The following is a 22,676-nucleotide window of genomic DNA, read 5'->3' as shown; positions in this document are numbered from 1 at the left end:
ATCAGTCTTAGCCCAAACAACTGAAGAAAGGCTTATGAGTCCTTTGATATAAGTTATGATGCTTTTGCACACTTTACTAACCTGTTGTACAGGGAAAATATAGACAGGAGATTTATGTTGCGTTCATCAGAGCAGGCTGCAAATCTGTCTGAAGAACGGAAGCCTCCGTGGTCCATATACCACACAAACCATGCTCACCATAGGGCGATCTCCCCCTGGTGGCGTGACTCAGTAACTACTATTAGTAGAGTTTGAACACAAAACACAACTGGAATTGGCCTCTCTCAATACAAATACATACAATTAAATAAAAACAAAACAACAATTGTGCACATACAATTGTAAGTGTCACACACTCCCCAACAAAAAATAAAATGGCTCCTGACATTTTACCATTCAAAAATACTTCATATCACCCAAAATAACAAACTTTTAGTGCAATTTCTTAACCTCTAAGTATAGGTTGGCATGTTCTGGAATACTGGACAGGGGTAAGGGGATGGCCAATATGGTGATGGTATGGGATAAGGGGTTGGGACTGGGTAATGTGTAAAAGGGTAAACTTGCATTCCCCAATGTGACATCTGTGGGGGCCCATAAACTTGTGCACTACTAACTGATGGGTGTCCCTGAACTGAAGGCTGACCTAGAGTATTGTAAGTGAAACGGGGTGCTGGCCTCCTATCCCTAATGGACCTTCTGGGTGTGTGCTCATTAGTGTCAGGGGTCAGACGGGGTCTCTCTTGTATCTCTTCTGGAACAGGCTCTTCTGCTTCACTTTCACTCGCTGTAGAAGGTGTGCGGTTGACCCTTGGCTCTCCATTTCCAACATGTTCCTCCTCTTCAATGTCACTGTTAGACTCATTGTTCTGGTTATCACCATACTGTTCCTGTTCTGTTTCTCTCTGTTCTGCGGGTGCAGCATCCATTCTGTTTCCACTCCTCAGATTATATCTTAGCTCATAGTAGGTGTTTCCATCATCATCAGAACTTGAATCACTGTCGCGTTGTGGTTCTGTCTCTCTGGCAGGTATATTTGAGCCTCTCCTCTTCTTTGCCTTTGATTTCTCCACCTCGGCAGGCAGTTCAACAGGTAGGTCGTTCACAAGATGCAACAAATTGCGATGCAGGACACGTGACTTGTTTCTATCAGTTTCTTTGACCACCTTGTAGACTGGATTGTCATTGATCTGTTCTGTCACAATATAGATGGTGTTTTCCCAATATGATCTTAACTTTCCCGGACCACCTCTTTGACTCAGGTTGCGTACGAGCACTCGATCACCTGGTTGCAGCACCACTACTCCTCTTGTGTGTTGGTCGTAGTACTTTTTACCTCGAGCACTTGACTTTTTGCTGTTTTCTGATGCTATGCGGTATGCTTCTGTCATGCGTTCTGCCCATTTCTCAGCATAGCCCCGTGAGGTCTGGGGTTCTTCACTGGTAACCATCCTGAACAACAAGTCTATTGGCAACCGTGGGTGTCTACCAAATAGCAAGAAGAAAGGTGAGTAACCAGTCGCTTCATGGCGTGTACTATTGTACGCATGTACAATCTGGGGAAGGTAATCTTTCCAACGTTCCTTTTTTTCCTCACTCAGGGTACGCAGCATCTGGAGTATCGTACGGTTAAACCGTTCGGCCGGATTTCCCTGGGGGTGGTAGGGAGTCGTCCGTGAGTGTCCCACTGTGCTCATTTGCTGTAGTGTTCGGAAGAGCTCGTTCTCGAACTCCTTTCCCTGATCGTGGTGTAACTTTGACATGTAACCATATCTGGGAATGTAATCATTAAAGATCTTCTCCGCCGCGGTTTTCCCAGACTTGTTGCGGGTCGGATAAGCCTGTGCATATCTGGTAAAGTGGTCTACCACAACGAGAATGTATTGGTATCCTCCTCTACTTGGCTCCAAGTGCATATAGTCAATGGATACAAGCTCTAGTGGTGAGCTGGTGGTTATGCTACCCATTGGTGCTCGTATGTGTGTCACTGGCTTTTTCTGCTTTATGCATTGGCACTGTCTAGTGACATAGGTTTCAATCTCACGTCTCATATACGGCCAATAAAATCTTTGCCTTGCCAAGTTGAGGACTCTTTCGGTGCCGACATGGCCCATATCATCGTGCAAGTGTTTAAGGACTAGGGGTTTAAAGCTGGCGGGCAAGACTAACTGTCGTCTCTCGGCTGTCTTCCGGTAGAGCACTCCATTTTCGATGTGTAGCCTTGTCCACTCGTGCATAATCTTCCTGCCTGTGCCCCTCACACTCCGCTTCATGTCGTCAGTCAGAGGTTTGTTCGACTCTTTCATTTTCAGAATCTCGCCAATTACTGGATCTGTTCTTTGGGCATTCTGCAGTTCAGCAAGATCAATAGGTGTCAAAGCTTCTCTGCTGCTTGGTTCGGACTGGGCACTCTGTGCTAGAGCCAGGGCAGCAATCCAGGCAACATCTCCTTGCTCACCTGCTCTGCAGCCTCCCCATGTAGCAGTGACAGCTTCTCTGGGCAGTTCCTGTGTACACTCAGTGACATATTTGTTGATGTCTAGGGGGCATCTGGACAGTGTATCGGCATCTCCATTTGCTTTGCCAGGTCTGTACCGTATGTCAAATCTAAAATCTGACAGTTCACCCACCCACCGGAATCCGACTGCATTCAATTTAGCAGTACTCATGACATACGTTAAGGGATTATTGTCTGTATAGATGGTAAAATGTGGGGCATAGTATAAGTAATCTCTAAATTTCTCACAGACGGCCCACTTGAGAGCGAGAAATTCAAGTTTTCCTGAGTGCATTCTGTAGTTTCTTTCGGCTGGGTTGAGGGTTCTTGAGCCATAGCCAATTACTCTTAGCCTCCCATTCTGGCGTTGGTACAGGACAGCTCCAAGTCCCTTATCGGATGCGTCTGTGTGGAGTACAAAAGGCAACTCGAAGTCTGGGTAGGCGAGAATAGGGGGGTTAACCAGCTGGTCAATTAGCTTACACAGGCTCTCTTGGTGCTGCTCAGTCCATTCAACTGGGGTTCTGGATGGTAACTGTGCACCCTTCCCCTTCTGAGCTTTGCGCCTATCCAGAGACTGCTGTTCTTGACCTCTCTTGTGCTGCAAGAGCTCATAGATGGGTTTTGCCACTCTGGAGAAATCTTGGACAATGGAACGATAGTAGCTCAGAAACCCAGCTATCCTCCGAATATCTCCAATGGTGGTTGGTTTTTCATTCTTCAGGGCGTACACAGCCTCCAAGTCTTTAGGATCGATGCGGATGCCCTCAGCTGAAACCAACCGGCCAACGTATCTCACTTCATGTTTAAACAGGTCACATTTTGTAGGCCTGAGTTTCACTCCGTGACTCTGCAGAGCTCTAAGGACCTTCCTCAGCCCTTCAATGTGGTCCTCAAACGTCTTGGCATAGCAAAGTATGTCATCTAAGTAAGGTATACAACACTCGTCTCGCAGGGGAGCGAGCATCTCTTCCATACTGCGTTGAAATGCAGCAGGTGCGTTGGTCAGGCCAAAGGGTATCCGCACCCACTCGAACAGACCCCAAGGGGTAATGAATGCGGTCAAGTGGCGTGACCCTTCTGCAATGAACCCCTGGTGGTACGCCTTCCCCTGATCTAGAATGGAGAACCAACTGTACCCACCCAAGGTGTCTGTGAGGTCTTGGATTCTCGGTAAGGGGTGGCGGTCTGTGACTGTGCGCTGGTTCAAGAGACGGTAATCGATGCAGAGTCTGAGTGTTCCATCTTTCTTGCGTACGCAGATGACAGGTGCTGAGTAAGGGGACTTAGACTTCACAACCCACCCTCTGGCCAGAAGATCCTCAATGTACTCCTTTACCTCCCTGTATAGTGGTTTGGGGATGGAGGCATAGGATCTCTGAACAGGGTTGTTGTCATTGAGTGTGATAGACATTTCCAAGCTCGTTATACATCCCATGTCATTGTCATCTCGTGCAAATGCTGCTGACTCCTCTCGTAACAGTTCTTTTGCAACTTTCTGCTGCTCCTCACTTAAGTGGCTTACATCAACGAGTGGGTCCCACCTCTCTGTCACACTAGCGCCCTTGTCTTGCTGAGTCTTAGCAACTTCCTGACTGTCACTGGGCTTCAGGCCACCCTCGTCAGTCTGTACTATTTTAACTACTGCCTCAATGCTTCCTAGCACTGTTCTACAGGGCAGGATCACTTCATGTTTAGTGTGGTTACCGATGGGGACTCTCACATAGGAAACTTTTGCCTGACTGATTGCAACAAGGCTGTCACCAACATCTAGCTGTTGTAACTGTGGGTTGTTCTCAGTGGGTTCAAAAAGCACAACTGGGTTGGACGTGTCAAAGGGGGTTGGAACTCTACACTTCACATGTCTGACCTGGCCTGCTGGAATGACTACGTCATACTGTCCCACTCTCAACACACTTCGACTGACTTTCTCCTCGTGGGTGAGTTTGGTCTGAATAAAGCTGACAATTGCACTGGCTTTATCATCTTGAAGATTCATTGCACCTCGCAGGAGTGCCACAAGGGTGGGTATGAGGTCTGCACCACCCTCTGGTCCCAATATCAGCTCCTCAATCACATTGAAACCGATCAGGGGGCGGTCCATGGGCACACTACTAACCAGGAAGGGCACTTGTACAGTCAGACTGGGGTCACTGTTGTCAGGGAGACTCACCATCACTCCTACCCAGCCGTCATATGGCAACGGTGATCCATTTACAGCCAGCACACTGAGAGGCTGTCGTCCTATCAGTTCAGCCAATGGACGTACTTTGTGCTCAGGGAGGTATGTCTCTACCCACTGCCGGTCGAGGAGACTCACTTGGGCACCTGTGTCAAATAAACAGTCTACTGCATAACTGTTAATGTAGAACTTAATATTACATTTCCTCCCAACTAGCTGGGCCACTCTTTCACGGATTTCAATGTCTCTGTTCATGGGTGTGGGGGTCACAAAGTTAGTTTTCACATGAGCATGACTTTCTTGTGGCAGCTCTGTCTCTGTTGGACACTGTTGTCCACTGCTGCTTAAGGCATGGGCGTTAGCAGAGGAATGGCTAGTGTTCTTGGTCTGCCCCTTTTTAAGACATCCTAATGCCCTGTGACCTGCTTCCCCACATATGAAGCAATGGTTGCATGAGCTTGAGCCTTTCTCAATACAATTTGGACATCCGTATTGCCTTGCTGTTGGTTTGGGTCTTGGCTTTGGATAAGCACACTCACAGGGTTGTCCTGGGGTCTTAACAGCTGCGAGAGATTCAACCAATTTAGTTAGCGCATCAACCTTGGCATTCAGTTCCTCGATTACATTATTCTTACTCTTTGTCTTGTTTTCCGATTGTTTTTCAGTGTCATTATTCTCGAGTTGAGCACTGTGAGCATGTGTTACTTTTTGACGAGAGCCATGTCCCAGTCTTCGCTGTCTCTCACTCTCTTCACTGCACACTTTGTTCACCTGCCTTATCAGTGACTCATCTGACACAGCATTGTCAGACAAAAGGGGTTTGAGTTCAGTGCGGATATCACTGTACTTGGGGAGAAGGCCCTGGTGAACTGTACGCAAGAACACATTCTGGACTGTGCGGGGCTCATATTCAATGTCCATGTTACCCTGTCTGGATGCAAACATGACTTTCTGCTTCAGTCCTATCATTCTGTACAGAAACTGTTGGGGACTCTCCTGTTCATACTGTTTAGTGCTCATCAACTCCTGAAATAACTCACTTCCACTCTTTTCACTCAGGTGTGAATGCATGAAGCTCTTGAGCTCACTAAGGGTTAGATCATCCTTATTAATAAGCATGTCCTTAAACTGTCCTGGCTTGACAATACGTAGAACCCCATGGATAATCTCACTCTCTGAATGCTTTGCTTTCAGCCCCCCATCAATCTGCTTACACAACCCATGGTAGCTGATGTCTGACGTGCTGTCTCCCACCTGACCCCCGTGAACTTTAAATTCTCTATGTTGCAGGAATGATAAGTCTCTAAGGGAAACCATACTGTCAGGTTGTCTGTGTGCTGGGTCTGTGGTAGAATAGTTCTGAGCTATAGTCCCTGCACTGAGGTCTGGCTGTGGTGAAACAGTGGAGGTAGGTGTGTGTTGGGCTGATGTGGTCCTATGTTCAGCTAATTTCTTGCCCAAAGCCTCATAATTATCCATTAGCATTTGGTACTCGGCTGCCTGTGGATCAGCAGACTCAGTAGGAGATGTGTCAGCACTTTTACCCCCCGTACCCTGATTAATTAATTTAGCAGGTGTAGCTATTGTGAAACGAAGAGTAATGATCTCATTAATTATATCTCTCAAAGCAAGTAAATGTGAAAGACCCTGATCCTCAGAATCAAGCAGTGTTTTACAATTCAAGTAGGTACAGATATAATCAAAACAACTCTCCTCATCACCCTCAGTTACCTTTGTAGGGTCAACATCTGATACTGGTGTGATGTTCTCGACAACATCAAAGAGTTCCGCTGCTGTCAGCTTGTGAAGCCGTTTCTTTATCTTCCATGTCAGGTCTTTCCTTGTTTCGCTTTCCGCCATGTTTCTCTCATTCAAGCAGCGTTTTACAGTTCAGTAGTCTTCGTCCAGCTCTCCGGCACGTTACATAGTTCAGTAGTCTTCGTCCAGCTCTCCGGCACGTTACACAGTTCAGTAGTCTCGTCCAGCTCTCCGGCACGTTACACAGTTCAGTAGTCTTCGTCCAGCTCTCTGGTACGTTACACAGTTCAGTACTGTAGGGCGAGGCACGCTGCACTCCTCCAGCTGGGATCCCTCTCACACGCAGTGGTCCCGTGGCTGCCTCAGTCGCATGTCTGCCGCTCCAGCATTCTGGTTCTGTGATGTTGGACGAGCTGTGCTGCACTCTTCCTGCTAGGGTCCCTCTCACACGTGGTCCCGTAGCTGCCTCAGTCGCACACCCGTCACTCCACCACGCTGGTACTCCACCACGCTGGTACTGTGATGTCTGTCCTGGGTTTGTAGGTTAGATCAGCATTCCCTTTGTTCTGGTGCTGATATCTCAGCAGTGCCTCCAAAATTCTGTTACAGGCCTCACGATTGAGTGGCCTGATGGCAGAAGATAAGTCCTGTTGTACAGGGAAAATATAGACAGGAGATTTATGTTGCGTTCATCAGAGCAGGCTGCAAATCTGTCTTTATTCACAGAATCTTATTTTCATATTCTTTCTCTTTTTCTCTCTTTAAATGCAATCATCATACTCATATCACATTCAATAAACACATATTCACATTCATATTTCACAATTCACAATAAACTGTTACTGTAGAATAATACAACTTTACACATTTGGTCTTTTTGTTGTCACATTTCACCAAAATACTGTATAGAAAATACATTTGTACTGTATGTGCTCCAAAACTCACATTTATAATACTGTTACTTTAACCAGTCTCTGTACTTTACTTTTCCAGTCAATACTGTAATACTGTTTAAACCTTGGTTTGTTTACTTCTTTAGTCACAGTCTTACTGCATACAGAACGTTTTTTATAAACACACAATATCACAAAACATTCAATAAACATTTGTACATTATCACACCAAACCCTATGCTAAACTGTGGCGTTAAAACACATGTCAGTGAGCTCCGTTTTTACAGACAATAAACAAGGCCTCCATTTTAGAATCAGTCACTCACTCACTTGTACATTTCCCAAGTCTCAAACTAAACCAAAACATAACATTTCTGTATCAGTCTTAGCCCAAACAACTGAAGAAAGGCTTATGAGTCCTTTGATATAAGTTATGATGCTTTTGCACACTTTACTAACCTGTTGTACAGGGAAAATATAGACAGGAGATTTATGTTGCGTTCATCAGAGCAGGCTGCAAATCTGTCTGAAGAACGGAAGCCTCCGTGGTCCATATACCACACAAACCATGCTCACCATAGGGCGATCTCCCCCTGGTGGCGTGACTCAGTAACTACTATTAGTAGAGTTTGAACACAAAACACAACTGGAATTGGCCTCTCTCAATACAAATACATACAATTAAATAAAAACAAAACAACAATTGTGCACATACAATTGTAAGTGTCACACTTGCAACTACATGCGTCTACTCACAACCGCTTGATTGCAAGGAGTTGCATGGTGACCCATTGGTGTGGTTTGGGCTTTACCCTAGTCTCGCGTTACCAGATTGTTGACTCATACAGTCTGGACCAACGGAAGAGCTATCATGCGTAAGCGATAAAGCGGAAGTGCAGCCTCCTCCCCACTTCCGTTTCGTCTTTACAGTCGCGCAAATTTATTCTAATATAAATATAAATCATCTAAGCATATATAGCTTGTTGCTTAGCAGAAAAGGAAATACAAAAATAAAATGTAAAGATATTTTAAAATATATTTTCGTGAACGGAAATGGCAGCTTCCTTACTCAGCTCATGGGGGCTATAGTTCCAGACTCTATATAGCATTCGGAGATTGTGGAATAGTTGTCTGGCTACGCGAGACTAGCTTTACCCCAACATGGTGAAATGGCTGCTGTGTCGATTGTTAGCCTAGCTATTCCCATATTCTGTTTAAGGTATATCTACAAAGCCTCATGAAGTCAATGAAGATGATGGGTCTTGACTCTTCAGGCCTTCTTGTGAAACATGTGAAACTTGTAAATCTGGTGAATCCAGCAAAGGCATGGGGTAGTTGAGCATGCAGAAGAGTGCAGTGTGATTGTGAACGCAATTAAGTGTATCTGTAGTGTAGACTGTGATGCATGTCTCTCTCGATGCGATCAATATTGTCCATGTAGTGTGTTCAACACCAGCTGTCCACCTCTCATTAATGAGGCAAATTAGAACCCTGACCACCTACCTCCCCCTCGTTAAAGTCGCATCCCTTGTCTGCAAAGCAAGAACAAAAAAGAGAAAAAGGAGGGAGAGCTATTTGTCTTAAGACACCTCCACTGTCATGCAGGCAAACAAACTTTTTCTATCCTGTGTCCTGGGGAGAAGTTCAAGTAATGCACCATGGCTTGAAGCTGGTGCGTGCCTGCCAAGTAGTCATTTTGAAAGTATAATAATCATAGCCATGGGTGCAAGTTGCAACTGTCAGACAGATCCGTCTTGATCACATGACTATAAAGTCCGATTTGCATGATGTTTGGTCAAAATCTGTAGGAGTAATATTAAAAAAATCTGTTTTGCAAAAACTGTTCTGCCTGGTGACGCTATGTTAGGTTTTTACTTGGCCTGCTAGGAGTATGAGTGAACAGTTTCACGGCAATTATTCTGACACACACACACACACACACACGGACGGACACAGGCGGACAGGCGGCGAAAACATTGTCTCGGCCACGCCTTCGGCCTGGCGGAGAAAACAAATTACTATGGAATCGTGCATTTCCCGTCAGTGTGTTGATTGGTTGGTCACCCCAGGCAAAGCCCTCATATATGGTGCCCAGGTCTTGTGACAGTGACATCACGTGACATCATCAGGGATGGAGATCCCTGATGTCATAGTAAATGCGACCTGCTGTCGCAGTTAAGCCCATATATGGAGATCCCTGATGTCATCAATATTGGCCAGAAACTCTACATCTGACCTCAAACCTCAAACCCTTAGATCTCCATATATGGATATATGACAGAACCTGCCCCAAAGTTATTAGTGCAGCCGCGCCCGGCAGCCGGCGAAAACTAGAGTTCTCAACAGGCCCACCTGTTCATTCAAGACAGGCTTGCTCCAAAGTTATTAGTGCAGCCGCGACTGGCAGCTGGCGAAAACTAGAGTTCTCAACAGGCCTGAAAAGTAAGGCCCGGCCCTACCTGGGCCCTCATCAAACCCTGTACACTCAAGAGAATGTCCCCGCTACCACCCTTAGATCTCCAGGCATATACTGTATGGAGCTGACCTGTTCTGACATTCCATATGTTGATCTGACCTCATCAAACCCTGTAAACTCAAGACATGCTCCTTATATGGCCAGTACAGAATTCATTCCATGTTGATCTGACCCCCCATGCCAAAGTGCCAGCACTCGCCCATTAGTCTGCCGCCAACGAGGCGGATGTGTGTACGCGACCTCAGGCGTCTTACTGGTAGTGTAAAGCTATAATCCTGTACTTCCTAAATATACAGTACGCTATACACTACAACATGAACATGAAAGTGTTCCAGTCTACAGTACAGTATGTTGCACTTCAATCATCTGTTCTATTTCTCTCTCTATTCGTTTACTATTTCTGCCAGCTGCTCTTCTACCCTAGAGTTTTGTAGTGAACCTCCCTGAGCTCTACCAAGTAGCACATGGCTGTAGGGTGTGCCCAGATGTTTGGTGGATAAAACGCCATTTTACCAGCAGGGCTGGTAAAATGCAGACTGCAGACAATCATTAAGCTGATTCGCAGGATGCCAAAGAACCATTCCAACTGTAGCCAGATCTGGACGTATCCCTGGACCAGTCACAGGTAGCCAACACATGTGTTCCTGTGACAGGGCTATTGAAGCGCTTAAACCTGCTGATTCACTCACAGAGCCCATAACATTGCCCTTTCATGGGTTTAAAATAACTACCGGTAACTACCTTTACTAAGTACTGTACATGAGTGCAATTTTGATGTACCTCTACTTCCTGTACTTCTACTCCACTCAGAAGCAAATATTGTACTTTTACTCCTCTACAAATATGTGATTTGAGATTTTTAATACAAAACAGACAGTTAGCTAAGCTTGTATGCCATTGAAAGATTGTGAAAAATAACAGTACTTTACATTGGTACTTTAAATGTATTTTGATGCCATTACTTTTGTACTTTTACTTAAAAATGCAGACCTTTTACTTGTAACAGAGTATTTTTATGTTGTGGTAAAATGTGAATACTTCTTCAACCACTGTGCTCTTTAAACAATCTAGCCCCAACCCTATTGACCTTCCTGATGCGAAACCCTTTTACTAACTGCACCCTAATCAGTCTTTTACACAGGAGCAGCTGCATGACTGGGGTAGTGCTCTGGATTGATGGCGGCTGATTTGCAAGGTGCCAAGACACCTTCAAAAGCCCACTTCATCATTTGTAGCTGCCTCCTGCATGGGAGAAGCACCAGTGCCCATCTGTTGCTCACAGGGGCGTCATTTCAGAAAAAACAAAAAGGTGGTGGCAAAACATTTTTGAAAATTAAACATGCCGCGGCGGTGCCGCGCTATGAGCTTGAGAAACAACATAGGCCTACTGTATTTTCAGATGGGGGTCGGTGGCCAATTACATGTCATTTTTGGGGTCCTTGACATAAAATAGTTTGAGAACCACTATAGAAACATAGCTTTTTCAGAAAACTGTCATGATTTAGAAGACATTTTGTAGAATCTGGCTTCAGTCCTAAATAGGTTAATACATGTATGGTTTCAGACAAGAAAACACCTCTGTATAATGTGTGCCACATGTAGATGGAGTGGGAGTGCACCCAGCGTGGATCTGAAATCTCATTATTCTGCAAAATCTTTCGACATGGGTAAAATATGCATAAAATAACTGAGGTTAGATGTGAACACTGGGGGCCCAGGAGGTGGCAATTGCCACACCCTGAGCCGGCAGATGATACCCCTACTTACTGGTACACATAAACATCATTATGCTTTGGGTTGTAGTTTTTTTCCTTTTTTTACTGCTGCAGTTGAACTCCTCTACACACCACTGAAATGGCATGTGGTCCTTTTTGGATGCCGCTAAATAGTGCCATGGCAATTGAGTAGATACTGTACATTTTTGCTTCGATAGCATTAACACTGCAAGGGACTTAAGGCACCATTATTGATTCAACAGTACTGTTTATCTGTCCATTGTACAGTGACTGGCCTGCTTGGGTTGCATGGCCTCTGTAGAACTAGACATATCTAATTAGTCCCTGCTGCTGAGCAGAGCTTTGGAAGATGGCTAGTATGGCACCACCACGGTGAAGCGGATTCAACAGCAACTAAATGAGGCCTGACAGGTGACTGTGTCCCACACTGCTATCCTTGCACACGCTAGAGCCAACAACCAGGGGCATTCGTCTGGGACATCACCGGCAATATTCGCTGACTGCTCGTCTTCCTAATTGGGATGGAATGTAAAGGCAGTAATTCCAGTGTCACTGTTAATTAAAGACACTTTGCAGGATGTTATTGTTAACTCTCCCCACCACCCCCACCGCCTTCCTTGTTTTGGAAGAAATTGAAGGAAGGGCAGCTTGCAACCAGTAGTCTGTTCTGTCAGTTTGCAGATGAGAAAGACAGATTCCCCCCCAAACAATCTTAAGTTAATTGTCGTCCAAGAATTGTAGGCTCAGCAAAGCTCAGTGCAACAGATTATTGTAATGAATAGTGTTTGAACACAAGATGAATTGGACGACTTGGTGATTTGTTCATGTGGAAACAAATATATTCACATTCATTTTCTCTGACTTTTTCCCCAGCATTTTGCTCAGAGTAACCATTCTTCTCTTACAGTACATGATCTGATCATCATGATATTGCTCTTTGTCTCCCTTGCTCACTCCCTCTGCTGATTGCTATTCAGGCATTGAGGACAACCTAAACAAAGGGTTTGATATCTGGAGACCAAGTGGGAAAAGTAGTGATTTGTATACCAGTATAACTTGTAACTATGTTAATACAACTTAACAGGGTTAATGTAAATTCAATGAGAGAGAGAGATAAATGTGAATACAGTTAGACATTTAAAACAATAATATATATAATATACTCTAGATGTAGATCTGTAGATCAGCTATTTTCAGGAAAGACACCTCCATAATGGTGTAGAGGGGTAAAAGAGCGGACCAAGTACAGAGCTGACCACAGCCAACTAAGTATTCATTTACTAAGTACAGATAGAGGGTTTAAGTGGGTAACTTGCAGGTTTCTGTTCAGTACCATTTAAATTGTACTAAATTGTACTACTATTACAGCCCTGAACCTTACTGGTAGGGATGAAGTCAGAAAAACGCACGCACGCACGCACGCACGCACGCACGCACGCACGCACGCACGCACGCACGCACGCACACACACACACACACACACACACACACAAAGCGTGAAGCACAATTAAGCACAAAACACAAAAGTACACATATTCTATACTTTAAATTCAACCACAACAAATCTGTAATCTGTCTCTTTAACTAATGCACATAATATGCATGCATGCGCACACTCACTCACTCACACACACACACACACACACACACACACACACACACACACACACACACACACACACACACACACACACACACACACACACACACACACACACACACGCGCGCACACACGCACACACACACACTTTAGATGCTCCATCAACAGACACGCTCAGGCAAATACTGTTTACTGATATAAGGATTGGGCAACATTTGAGTAATTCAATCTGCACAGTAAACACTCATAATTGGATTGTGTGCTTATGTTCTTTGATGTGAATCCTCTGAGGACTGTATATTAATTAGCCCTAATTGATTCTGATACACATTTACACAGGTTTGGAAAATTAGCCCTAAAAGAATGTCTAGCAGAGTCTTTTATTAATTAATTATACCATTAATGCGGAGGGGTCCGAGTGTGTTAACCATTTGGCAAAAAAGGGAATTAACCACTTTAACCCAGGTGTCCCTATTTTGGGCATGTTGTTATGAGGTAAACAATGTGCAAAAAAGTAGCAGATGTATACCACTCCATCGTCATACAATTAAGTACTATAAAATGCGTAGTTAACGTAGCGTTTCTTCCAATGTAAGGCCAGAGCTCACTGGTCAATGGTCATTCAGTAGCGCAGTGAGCCTCCTGTGTCTCAGAGGGGGTCACATATGGAAGTGACACTACAGACCCACAGTTCACCACAAACGAGTCCCGTGGGAGCTAACACAAGCCTGGGGAAGTGAGATCAGATCTGCCCTGATGTGGAGAGGTGGAGCACTGGCCCTGTGTAGCATGACCCCATACCCTCACCTAACTCCACACGTAGAGTGTCAGGGGAAATAAGCCCTGGCCCTTCTGCCTCATGGGATACAGTATATGGATCAGGGTATTGGCTTTCAGTGGAGAGCTATGTCAGTGCAGAGCACACAAAGACTGTGTTTTGACGAAAAAGTGTCGTGTGACATGTCGCTCAGGCACGTTGTATCGCCGAAGTATAAATTAGGCTTTAGGGCTAATACAATACATAGTAGTGTTGAGTGTGCTGGAATCTTTTGTTAAACTCTGTGTGTGTGTGTGTGTGTGTGTGTGTGTGTGTGTGTGTGTGTGTGTGTGTGTGTGTGTGTGTGTGTGTGTGCGTGTGCGCGTGTGCGTGTGCGTGTGCGTGCGTGCGTGCGTTTTTTAAGTCCAGTCATATGACAGCCATACACAGAAAGGTGAGCCCCTTGACTCAGCACACACTAACTGGTTTCACACCACCTTCAATTTCAATTCCATTACTTGCCATGCCACTTTTCAGATAATGCCAGGGCCCATTAATTACCAAAGTGTGGGTTTGGAGTAAAGGTGAACGTGCAATTACAGAATTAAATCAAGCCCCCCGTTTAGCTTGTCAGTCCTGACAGAAATAATTTGGGTGAATTATTAAATGCCTCCACTGCTGTTCCGTGCTTTATTTTACGGCTAACTGTGCAGATCAAAGATGTAGGTGCTTTTCCATCCTACTACGGTATCATGTTCATTCTTTCCTCTTCATAGACCAAACTTATAATTTCTGGTACTTTTGATCGATCCGTACAAAAAGTTACTTTAGTAGGTTTCTTAGCCCAGTGAATAAAATAGGCCAAATTTGATAAGGTCATTTTTCATTTGCAGTGATTAAAGGCAGTCATGTCTGAATTGCAGATCATTATCAGGATTTCCTGTCTAGTTAATTAGAATTTGTAATTAGATATCTGTTCAGGTACATGGAGTTCTGAGGTCATGTGTTATCTGTTCCCATGGTAACAACAGCAACTGTAGTCAGACTGACAGACTTCTCTCTAGAGCCCGAGTCCCAACCGATGCCAGAATTTTGCGTCCGATGTCGTTCCCGATTTTGGTGAGTCCTAGACCACCGAGTACAGATTTGTACCGATATTCTGTCAAACATTTTCTAACCAATTTGAAAAACGTATTCAAAGATTTTCTAAGATAACACATGTCGTCAAAAAAGTAAATAATCAATATATCAGTCCGATAACCGATATATGGGTCGGGTTCTACTTCTCTCCTAGTTCTGCTAACACATTTTCTATTGCCCATTTGCCCTTTCTGTTTTGGTCCTTGATTCAAATGATGACTCACTATGAGTTTACACAACATTTACATGGCCCGTTGTGAAAGCAAGTCCATGTTTTTCATAGTCAGTTCCAACTGACTATGACTATTGAATCTGCCCGCACAGAATACAAAACTCTGATGCTGGCATTCAAAGCAACCAAAGGCATGGCCCCCCCATATCTCACAAGTATGATCGTACCCTACAAACCCTCCCGCTCACTCAGATCAGCCAACGCAGGGAAGCTGGAGGTACCTTCACTAAAAACGCCGGGACAACGCTCCACACGTCCCAAACTCTTCTCCCTTCTGGCTCCAAAACTATGGAATGCACTTCCCATTGCAGTCAGAACTGCAGCCTCACTCCCAATCTTCCGCCGTAGTCTGAAAACCCACCTCTTCAGACTCCACCATGGCCCGTAGCACTTGCCCTAGCCTAGCCCCTTAGATAGCACATTATGTAGACTTAGATAGTATTTTAAACAGACTTATAGCTTGTTATGTAGACAGCTCTAGAATTGCACTTTATGTAGTCATAGCACTTTATAGTACACATGTATAATATATTATATAGTATAGTATGTATAGTTTACATAGATACTCCACTGTTACGTTCTTAGTTTACGCATGATTCATGATAACTACTTTTTATACATGTGATGTATGCCATGCTTTTTGTTATTGCTTAATGTAAGTCGCTCTGGATTAAGAGCGTCTGCTAAATGCCTAAATTGTAAATTGTAAATTGTAACTGTAGAGCAAAAATCACCAAAATAATGTCCTATTTGGGGGAATTCTGCTGCTGGGCAGCAGTCAAACTAATCAGCTGCAATTAAACAATTAACCAAATGGCTGACTGGATTCAGTGGTTGAGTTTTGGTCTCTATGACAACCAGCTGTCTTTACTTAGTAAATCAAGCCAGGCATATAGGCTTAAATGATTATGGTCATCATAGTTCTAGCATACTGTAGCTTCAAAAATGATTGTATCTTGGGCAATATTTGTCAGGTATTTTTTCCCACATATTGTCTTGTTCAAAGCTGTAGCTATTTAGTACACTAAATGATGTGATTATCATGTTTACTGTAGCGCCTAATTGTTTTATTTTCTGTTTCCAGTTTCGGGTTCATATTGTGACAAAACATGCCAGAGGAAAGCCTACATGGTAAACACTTTCATTGCTAATACTGCTCTCTCAAAAGTATGAAGAATTCATGGGTATCAAACTATTTAATAATTACTCTTGCAAATATGGCTGTGCTGTGGTTGTCGCACATGCATGCTGCTGCGTTAGGTTTGGAATATAATACCCAGGTGTCCATGGAGCCCCCGCTTAGTTTTCGGAATATTCTGATAACCCAGGAGAGCTGAACGTTGTCTAGCACAGTGAAATGCAACCATGGGTGAGATCCCTGAGTGACCAGACACATGGACCACAAGCGTACCTTAGACATTTACTCCACTTCTGATTGGCCATGCTCTAGTCTAGATCAAGGTCAACATTCCACCAACCAATTCCACAGCCTTCCCAGAGGACAGTTTGCTAACAGCCATGAGCCCAGTTTTGAGCAGGTCACATATGTTGACCCTTCAACAATGGCTCAAGCCCCAGACGGCTTTGACCTTGCAAATGGGGCTTCTCAAGGTCATGACAGATCCAACTAATTTGTCTACAATGAGCATGACCTTGCCACTGATGAGTCTGTCCCCATCAGACATGACATGGCTATGGGTAGATTTCCACAGCCTCAGAGCAGGGGTCACAATGCCATTCAGTGGGAGTTTGGTCTAAATGGACATGGGGGAACCATGGGGGGCCATGTCACATGGCCCAAAAACAAGAGCTGGTTCCCCTGGCTTCCCCTCAATAGCTCCAGATGTCAGCACAATGAGTATAGCTGATGCTAGTGTGTACCATGGCGCTCTTGCTCAGTCTCTGCCTAAAGACTGTAATGCCAAGCGGTTGGTTTCACTCAGCAGTGCGCTCCCAGACATCTGATAAGACCATAAAGCAGGATGAGCCACATAGAAGAGACCTGCCGTTCCTCCCCCATCAAGTTATGTCCCCATGAATAGTTTCCAATAAAATGCATTGACAATATTCCTTTTATATCAAATAAAGACACCAGTCTGCCTTAAGAATGACATTTTAAGACCTTCTGTTGTGACATCTGGGGAAGAAAATGTATGTTTCAGTAAGCTTTTCCACCTATAAATAAATGTCTCTAAATTCATATTTCATTAATATCCCTATTGTTTTTCAAATGCAACTGGCTCACGCCTCATAATTCATCTGTTCATGATAAAGTATATCAATATTTCCTCATGTAACCTACCTTGCTAATGGCTCCATGTTACTAGAGTGCCATCTATTGGTGATAATGGTAAAATGTTCTCCTGGATCATATTGCTTTACACAGGTGCTACATAACAGAAGGCCAACCAACCCTTGACAAAATCCTGTCAGCTGTTCACTATCTGTTGTTCCCAAGTGTTATGGTAATTCCTACAAATTGCATTGGCCTTGCAGTGGTGCACTGTTCTGGCAATAGCACAGGCGAAGCAGGAATATTGTAGTACATATATAAATGTGGATTTGTAAGCAGCATAGACAATGTTGAAAACGTATTTCCATTCACTAATGCCTTTTCAACAAGCGCTGGAAACACAACTGGACTTGCCTTTCACAAGATTAATTAAAGAAATGTTTCCATGGGCTTTAAACGTCAGTCCTGGCTTTCATCCGTTAATTTCTGAAAGCCATTTGAGGGTGTGAAACGGTAGACAGATAAGGTTACCCACTGATCGGCCCATAAATCAATCACGAGGAGCTGAGAGTGAGCCAGCTATGACCACTCGTCCAGAACGCATGTAAGGAAGTGACAGAACAAAGTAAAGCAATTAACTTCTTTTTTCTTTCTTTCTTTCATTTTTGGGGGGCTGTGTGGGGAGAGGGGGTAGCAGAAAAGGAAAACCATACATCATGTGTCAGGTTGGCATGGTGTGGTCAAAACTAAGGCCAGCTTTTTCAGTTTGAAGCCCACCTGCCAAGCAACTGGACCAAGCAGCTCAACTCCTCAAATAGAAATTTTATGTGCAGTAATTTACTACTTTTAAATGACCTCGTACTATGCTCCCGATCCGATTCCGATCATTTGATTTTTAGTATCTGCCGATACCGATTTTTCCCCATCCGATATTTATATTTTTATAGAACACTTATGCCATATCACAATAGTACAATATCCAAAATCACAGACAATATCCAGTATAATATCATGATATGGATATGATGTTGATACTAGGGATGGCCCGATCAAGTATTTTTGCTCCCGATCCGATTCCAATCATTTGAAAATGACATGATCGGCCCGATTTCGGATCACGTGATCAGATCGGGACAACCCTACCTCATACTATAGCTTCGGTCCCAGGCTTATCTGCGAAGAGAAAAGCCTGGTCACAACCTAAGGCAGAGCACTATCGGCAGAAGTGTGAAGATGTTTACGAAATTCTTTCGACCAATCACAACACTTGTTTCATTCATGGAGATGTAAACAGATTTGTAAAGCGTCAACATAATTTCCTTGAGCGGTACTTCCGTGGCATGCAATGATGTCACACTCACACTAGCATCTGCCAACATTCTATTACTGTTCCGTTTCGGCTGAGGTTGTTTATGTCCCATGCTAATTCCATATCTCCACACCATTCTCCCCCCTCTCTGAACTGTGCAGCAACATGGGTCATTCATTTATTGACCAGGGGTAAAGAGCAGGCAGAGTACGAAAGCTGCGTGTGGCTGTGACACGAGTGTCTCAATGTGTTCTATGGTACGAGGTCACACTGGGCAAGACCTATACGCTGTAGACGCTATAATTTATTTTTGGCGGAAGTTGCGGGATTTGAATGGCAGAGTGTGGGAGAGAAAGGTGTGGAGATGTGGAATTAGCATGGGACATAAACAACCTAAGCCGAAACGGAACAGTAATAGAATGTTGGCAGATGCTAGTGTGACATCATTGCATGCCAGCTTGTGGGTTTATCAGCGTAAACAAATGACTGACAAAAGTTTGCCTCAGTTTACAGTTTCATGATGCTGTATATCTCACCTGAACCCCTTTGTAAAAACCTCCAAAATCTCTCTCTCTCTCTCTCTCATTTTCAAATCATTTTAAAAGGACTGCTCTCTATTTTAAGCAACTGAATGGATTCATGAACACAAGCAACAAAACCGGACCGAAAATGAAAAATGGAATGTATTGCAGTTGTATGGCTCAGTAGAACCCAGTGATATCGCCCAAGGGGGCTGACAAGCCATATGAACAAGGTCATTTATTTAGCAAAACAGTACCAATTCCCTGTCTCATTTGTGTGACTCTGGCCGCATCACACTCCAGTGAATCCCTCTTCCTGCGGGATGCAATGCTGTATGGTCTCTCTGCCAAGTCACACAGAGAAGCTTGAGAAAGAGAGAGTATTTTCATGGTGCCCAGAATCCCAAACAGCACTACACAGTAAAATCCTGAATATTCTTTTATCTCTCAGAGTGCACACCACTAACCAGATGGGTCCATTTGGTCTTGGAGGAGGTTAAATGGACGGATGAACACTGAGAATTTGACTGTGTACCGTTCTCCCCCACATAACAAAATAAAGCATTAAGTCAATGGGTTTACCGTTTACACTATGTCGCCTATCACGGTAAGCAAAGAAAGTGGCTTGAGGGGGGAAGATTTATATGGACATGTAATTATGATGGTCCTACTCTCCATTAGTCTGCCGACTAGGCCGTTACTGTGTGTGTGTGTGTGTGTGTGTGTGTGTGTGTGTGTGTGTGTGTGTGTGTGTGTGTGTGTGTGTGTGTGTGTGTGTGTGTGTGTGTGTGTGTGTGTGTGTGTGTGTGTGTGTGTGTGTGTGTGTGTGTGTGTGTGTGTGTGTGCATGTGCTTGCATGTACAACACCTCGCCCTGAGAACTTGAGATAACATTCACTGCATTACCCAGGGACACTATTCACCTTCAGGGACCGAAAGCTCAGGTAAAATTTAGAGATAAAGGAGGCTTTAATAAATACTGGTCCAGGAACTGCTGGCCCAAACACACTTGTATTTTAATCTACTCCACAATAAATAAATAAATAAATAAAGATGTAACACTCCATACCAAAGGCATTTTCTCTCTGTGCTGTTTGTATGACTTGGAACAGACTCAGCAAGTCCTTATTTTGCTGAGCTCTCTCTCACAAAACAATCCCCATCATGTTTATATTTTAGACACATCCCCTATGTCCTGGCCTGTATCACATTAACGCACGCACGCACGCACGCACGCACGCACGCACGCACGCACGCACGCACGCACGCACGCACGCACGCACGCACGCACGCACGCACACACACACACACACACACACACACACACACACACACACACCATACATATCTGTTAACAACTACCTGATTCTATTCCTTAACACACATGTATGGGACATAGTGTGTTTAATAAGAGAGTATGTCCATACTCTCTGTGTGTGTGTGTGTGTGTGTGTGTGTGTGTGTGTGTGTGTGTGTGTGTGTGTGTGTGTGTGTGTGTGTGTGTGTGTGTGTGTGTGTGTGTGTGTGTGTGTGTGTGTGTGTGTGTGCGCGTGCGTGCGTGTGCACGTGCGTGCGCACGAGTGTGTGTTTTCCTAGGCTTTCTCCCTTATCCCATCCTTTACGCTGCTCTCCAGTCCTCTCTTGTCGTCCCCTTCCCACACCCAGCTCTCAGAGACCTTACTATAGCCTGCCAGCACAACTGACCTGTGGTAAGGGGGAAATCAATAGTCAATTCCATTTTGCAGCCAGCGTGTGACAGGTACTAGATAGGAGTGGATTGGGTGCATGTAGGAGCAGGGGCGTGAGTCGGAGCTTGTCTGACCCCCCCTCTCCTCTCTCTCTCTCTCTCTCTCTCTCTCTCTCTCTTTCTCCCCAACTTTGTCTCATTCTCCCTCTCTCTCTTGTAAGCCTCTGGGAGACAGCAATCTAATGCAAAAACACCAGTCCCATTTCCTACTCCTATGTGTGTGAGTCAGCTGGAGGGGACAGTGCTAGTATATAATGTCCAAACTTTTGGCATTCATTTGCGTGAAAGTTCCTGTGACAGTGATATATATATATTATAAAATGTTCAATAATGCAAAGAACCGTATATTTATTTAGTTTGTCTTGTATCTTGTAGTGAATTGTACCTTTTTTCGATGAGTGGATATGTGTGGTGTGATAAATTAAATTTAGCTAATTATTATTATTAGCTAATTATTATTACTAGGGCGGGTCTTAACACACACACACACACACACACACACACACACACACACACACACACACACACACACACACACACACACACACACACACACACACACACACACACACACACACACACACACTTTACTGTCTTATGCGATGTAACAGAAGAACAGAAGAATCTTACATAGTAATTATTGGATCATGATTGGCTGTGACTGCTGTAGGCAATTCCTTCTTGTTGTGAGAATGTTACAACTCTCCGAGAGAAAAAATCCAGACATCCAGGAACGCGCCCAGGGTGCCGGTCCGGTTCCGGCGAGCCGCCCCGCATCCGAAACGGTCGAGAAATGACAGAGTTACCGCGTGGGCGTCCCCAGGGGGTCCCTCTACTGTACTGTACTGATACACCTGAAATCATCATCAGTTAATATGTATGTGTGTATTTGGCTGCACAACAGTGACACTTGGTTTTGAAAACCAACCAAATGCAATTTCTGTGCTCAGACACAGGTAGCCAGCCAGCCACCCAGCCAGCCAGCCAGGCAGGCACACACAAAGCTACTTAAGGAAGTGGTTGCACCACTTAAAAATGGCTCTTGGAAAGTAGATACAGTATGAGTTCCCCACAGTTTCTAAGTCGAGCGGAGTTGGTCAATCAAAGCTATGGAAGCTTTGTTTCAGGGCCCTCTGTTAATTTTTACTGTTCAGTGAGATGTGGCATGTACAGTAATACCCAGTGGATGGAGAACACTTTGCTCATTGCTGCTATAGGGGGGTGGGGGGGAAAACTATATCAATGGGGTGATTATCAGTAAATGCATTTTTAATTAGTCTATTTCTCCTTGTTCTCTGTTGATTCCTATTCAACGACTTAACATGCATGCTTGTAATACTTCCACTGGCGGTGGGTGATTAGCAGTTAGTTAGCATCCATTATGTGTGTGAGGAGGATGGTATAGAGCAGTTGGTTAGCATCCATTATGTGTGTGAGGAGGATGGTATAGAGCAGTTAGTTAGCATCCATTATGTGTGTGAGGAGGATGGTATAGAGCAAGCTGAATAAAGTGAGCGAGCAGGGATACGGCGGTTAGATTAAAATCTGAGTGGGTGAGCTCACCAACTCGCCTTGCTCACAATTTTGAAACGACGG

This window comes from Electrona antarctica, assembly GCF_951216825.1.
Source record: "Electrona antarctica genome assembly, chromosome: 6".
Lineage (NCBI taxonomy): Eukaryota > Metazoa > Chordata > Actinopteri > Myctophiformes > Myctophidae > Electrona > Electrona antarctica.
This window is presented reverse-complemented; position numbering follows the sequence as displayed.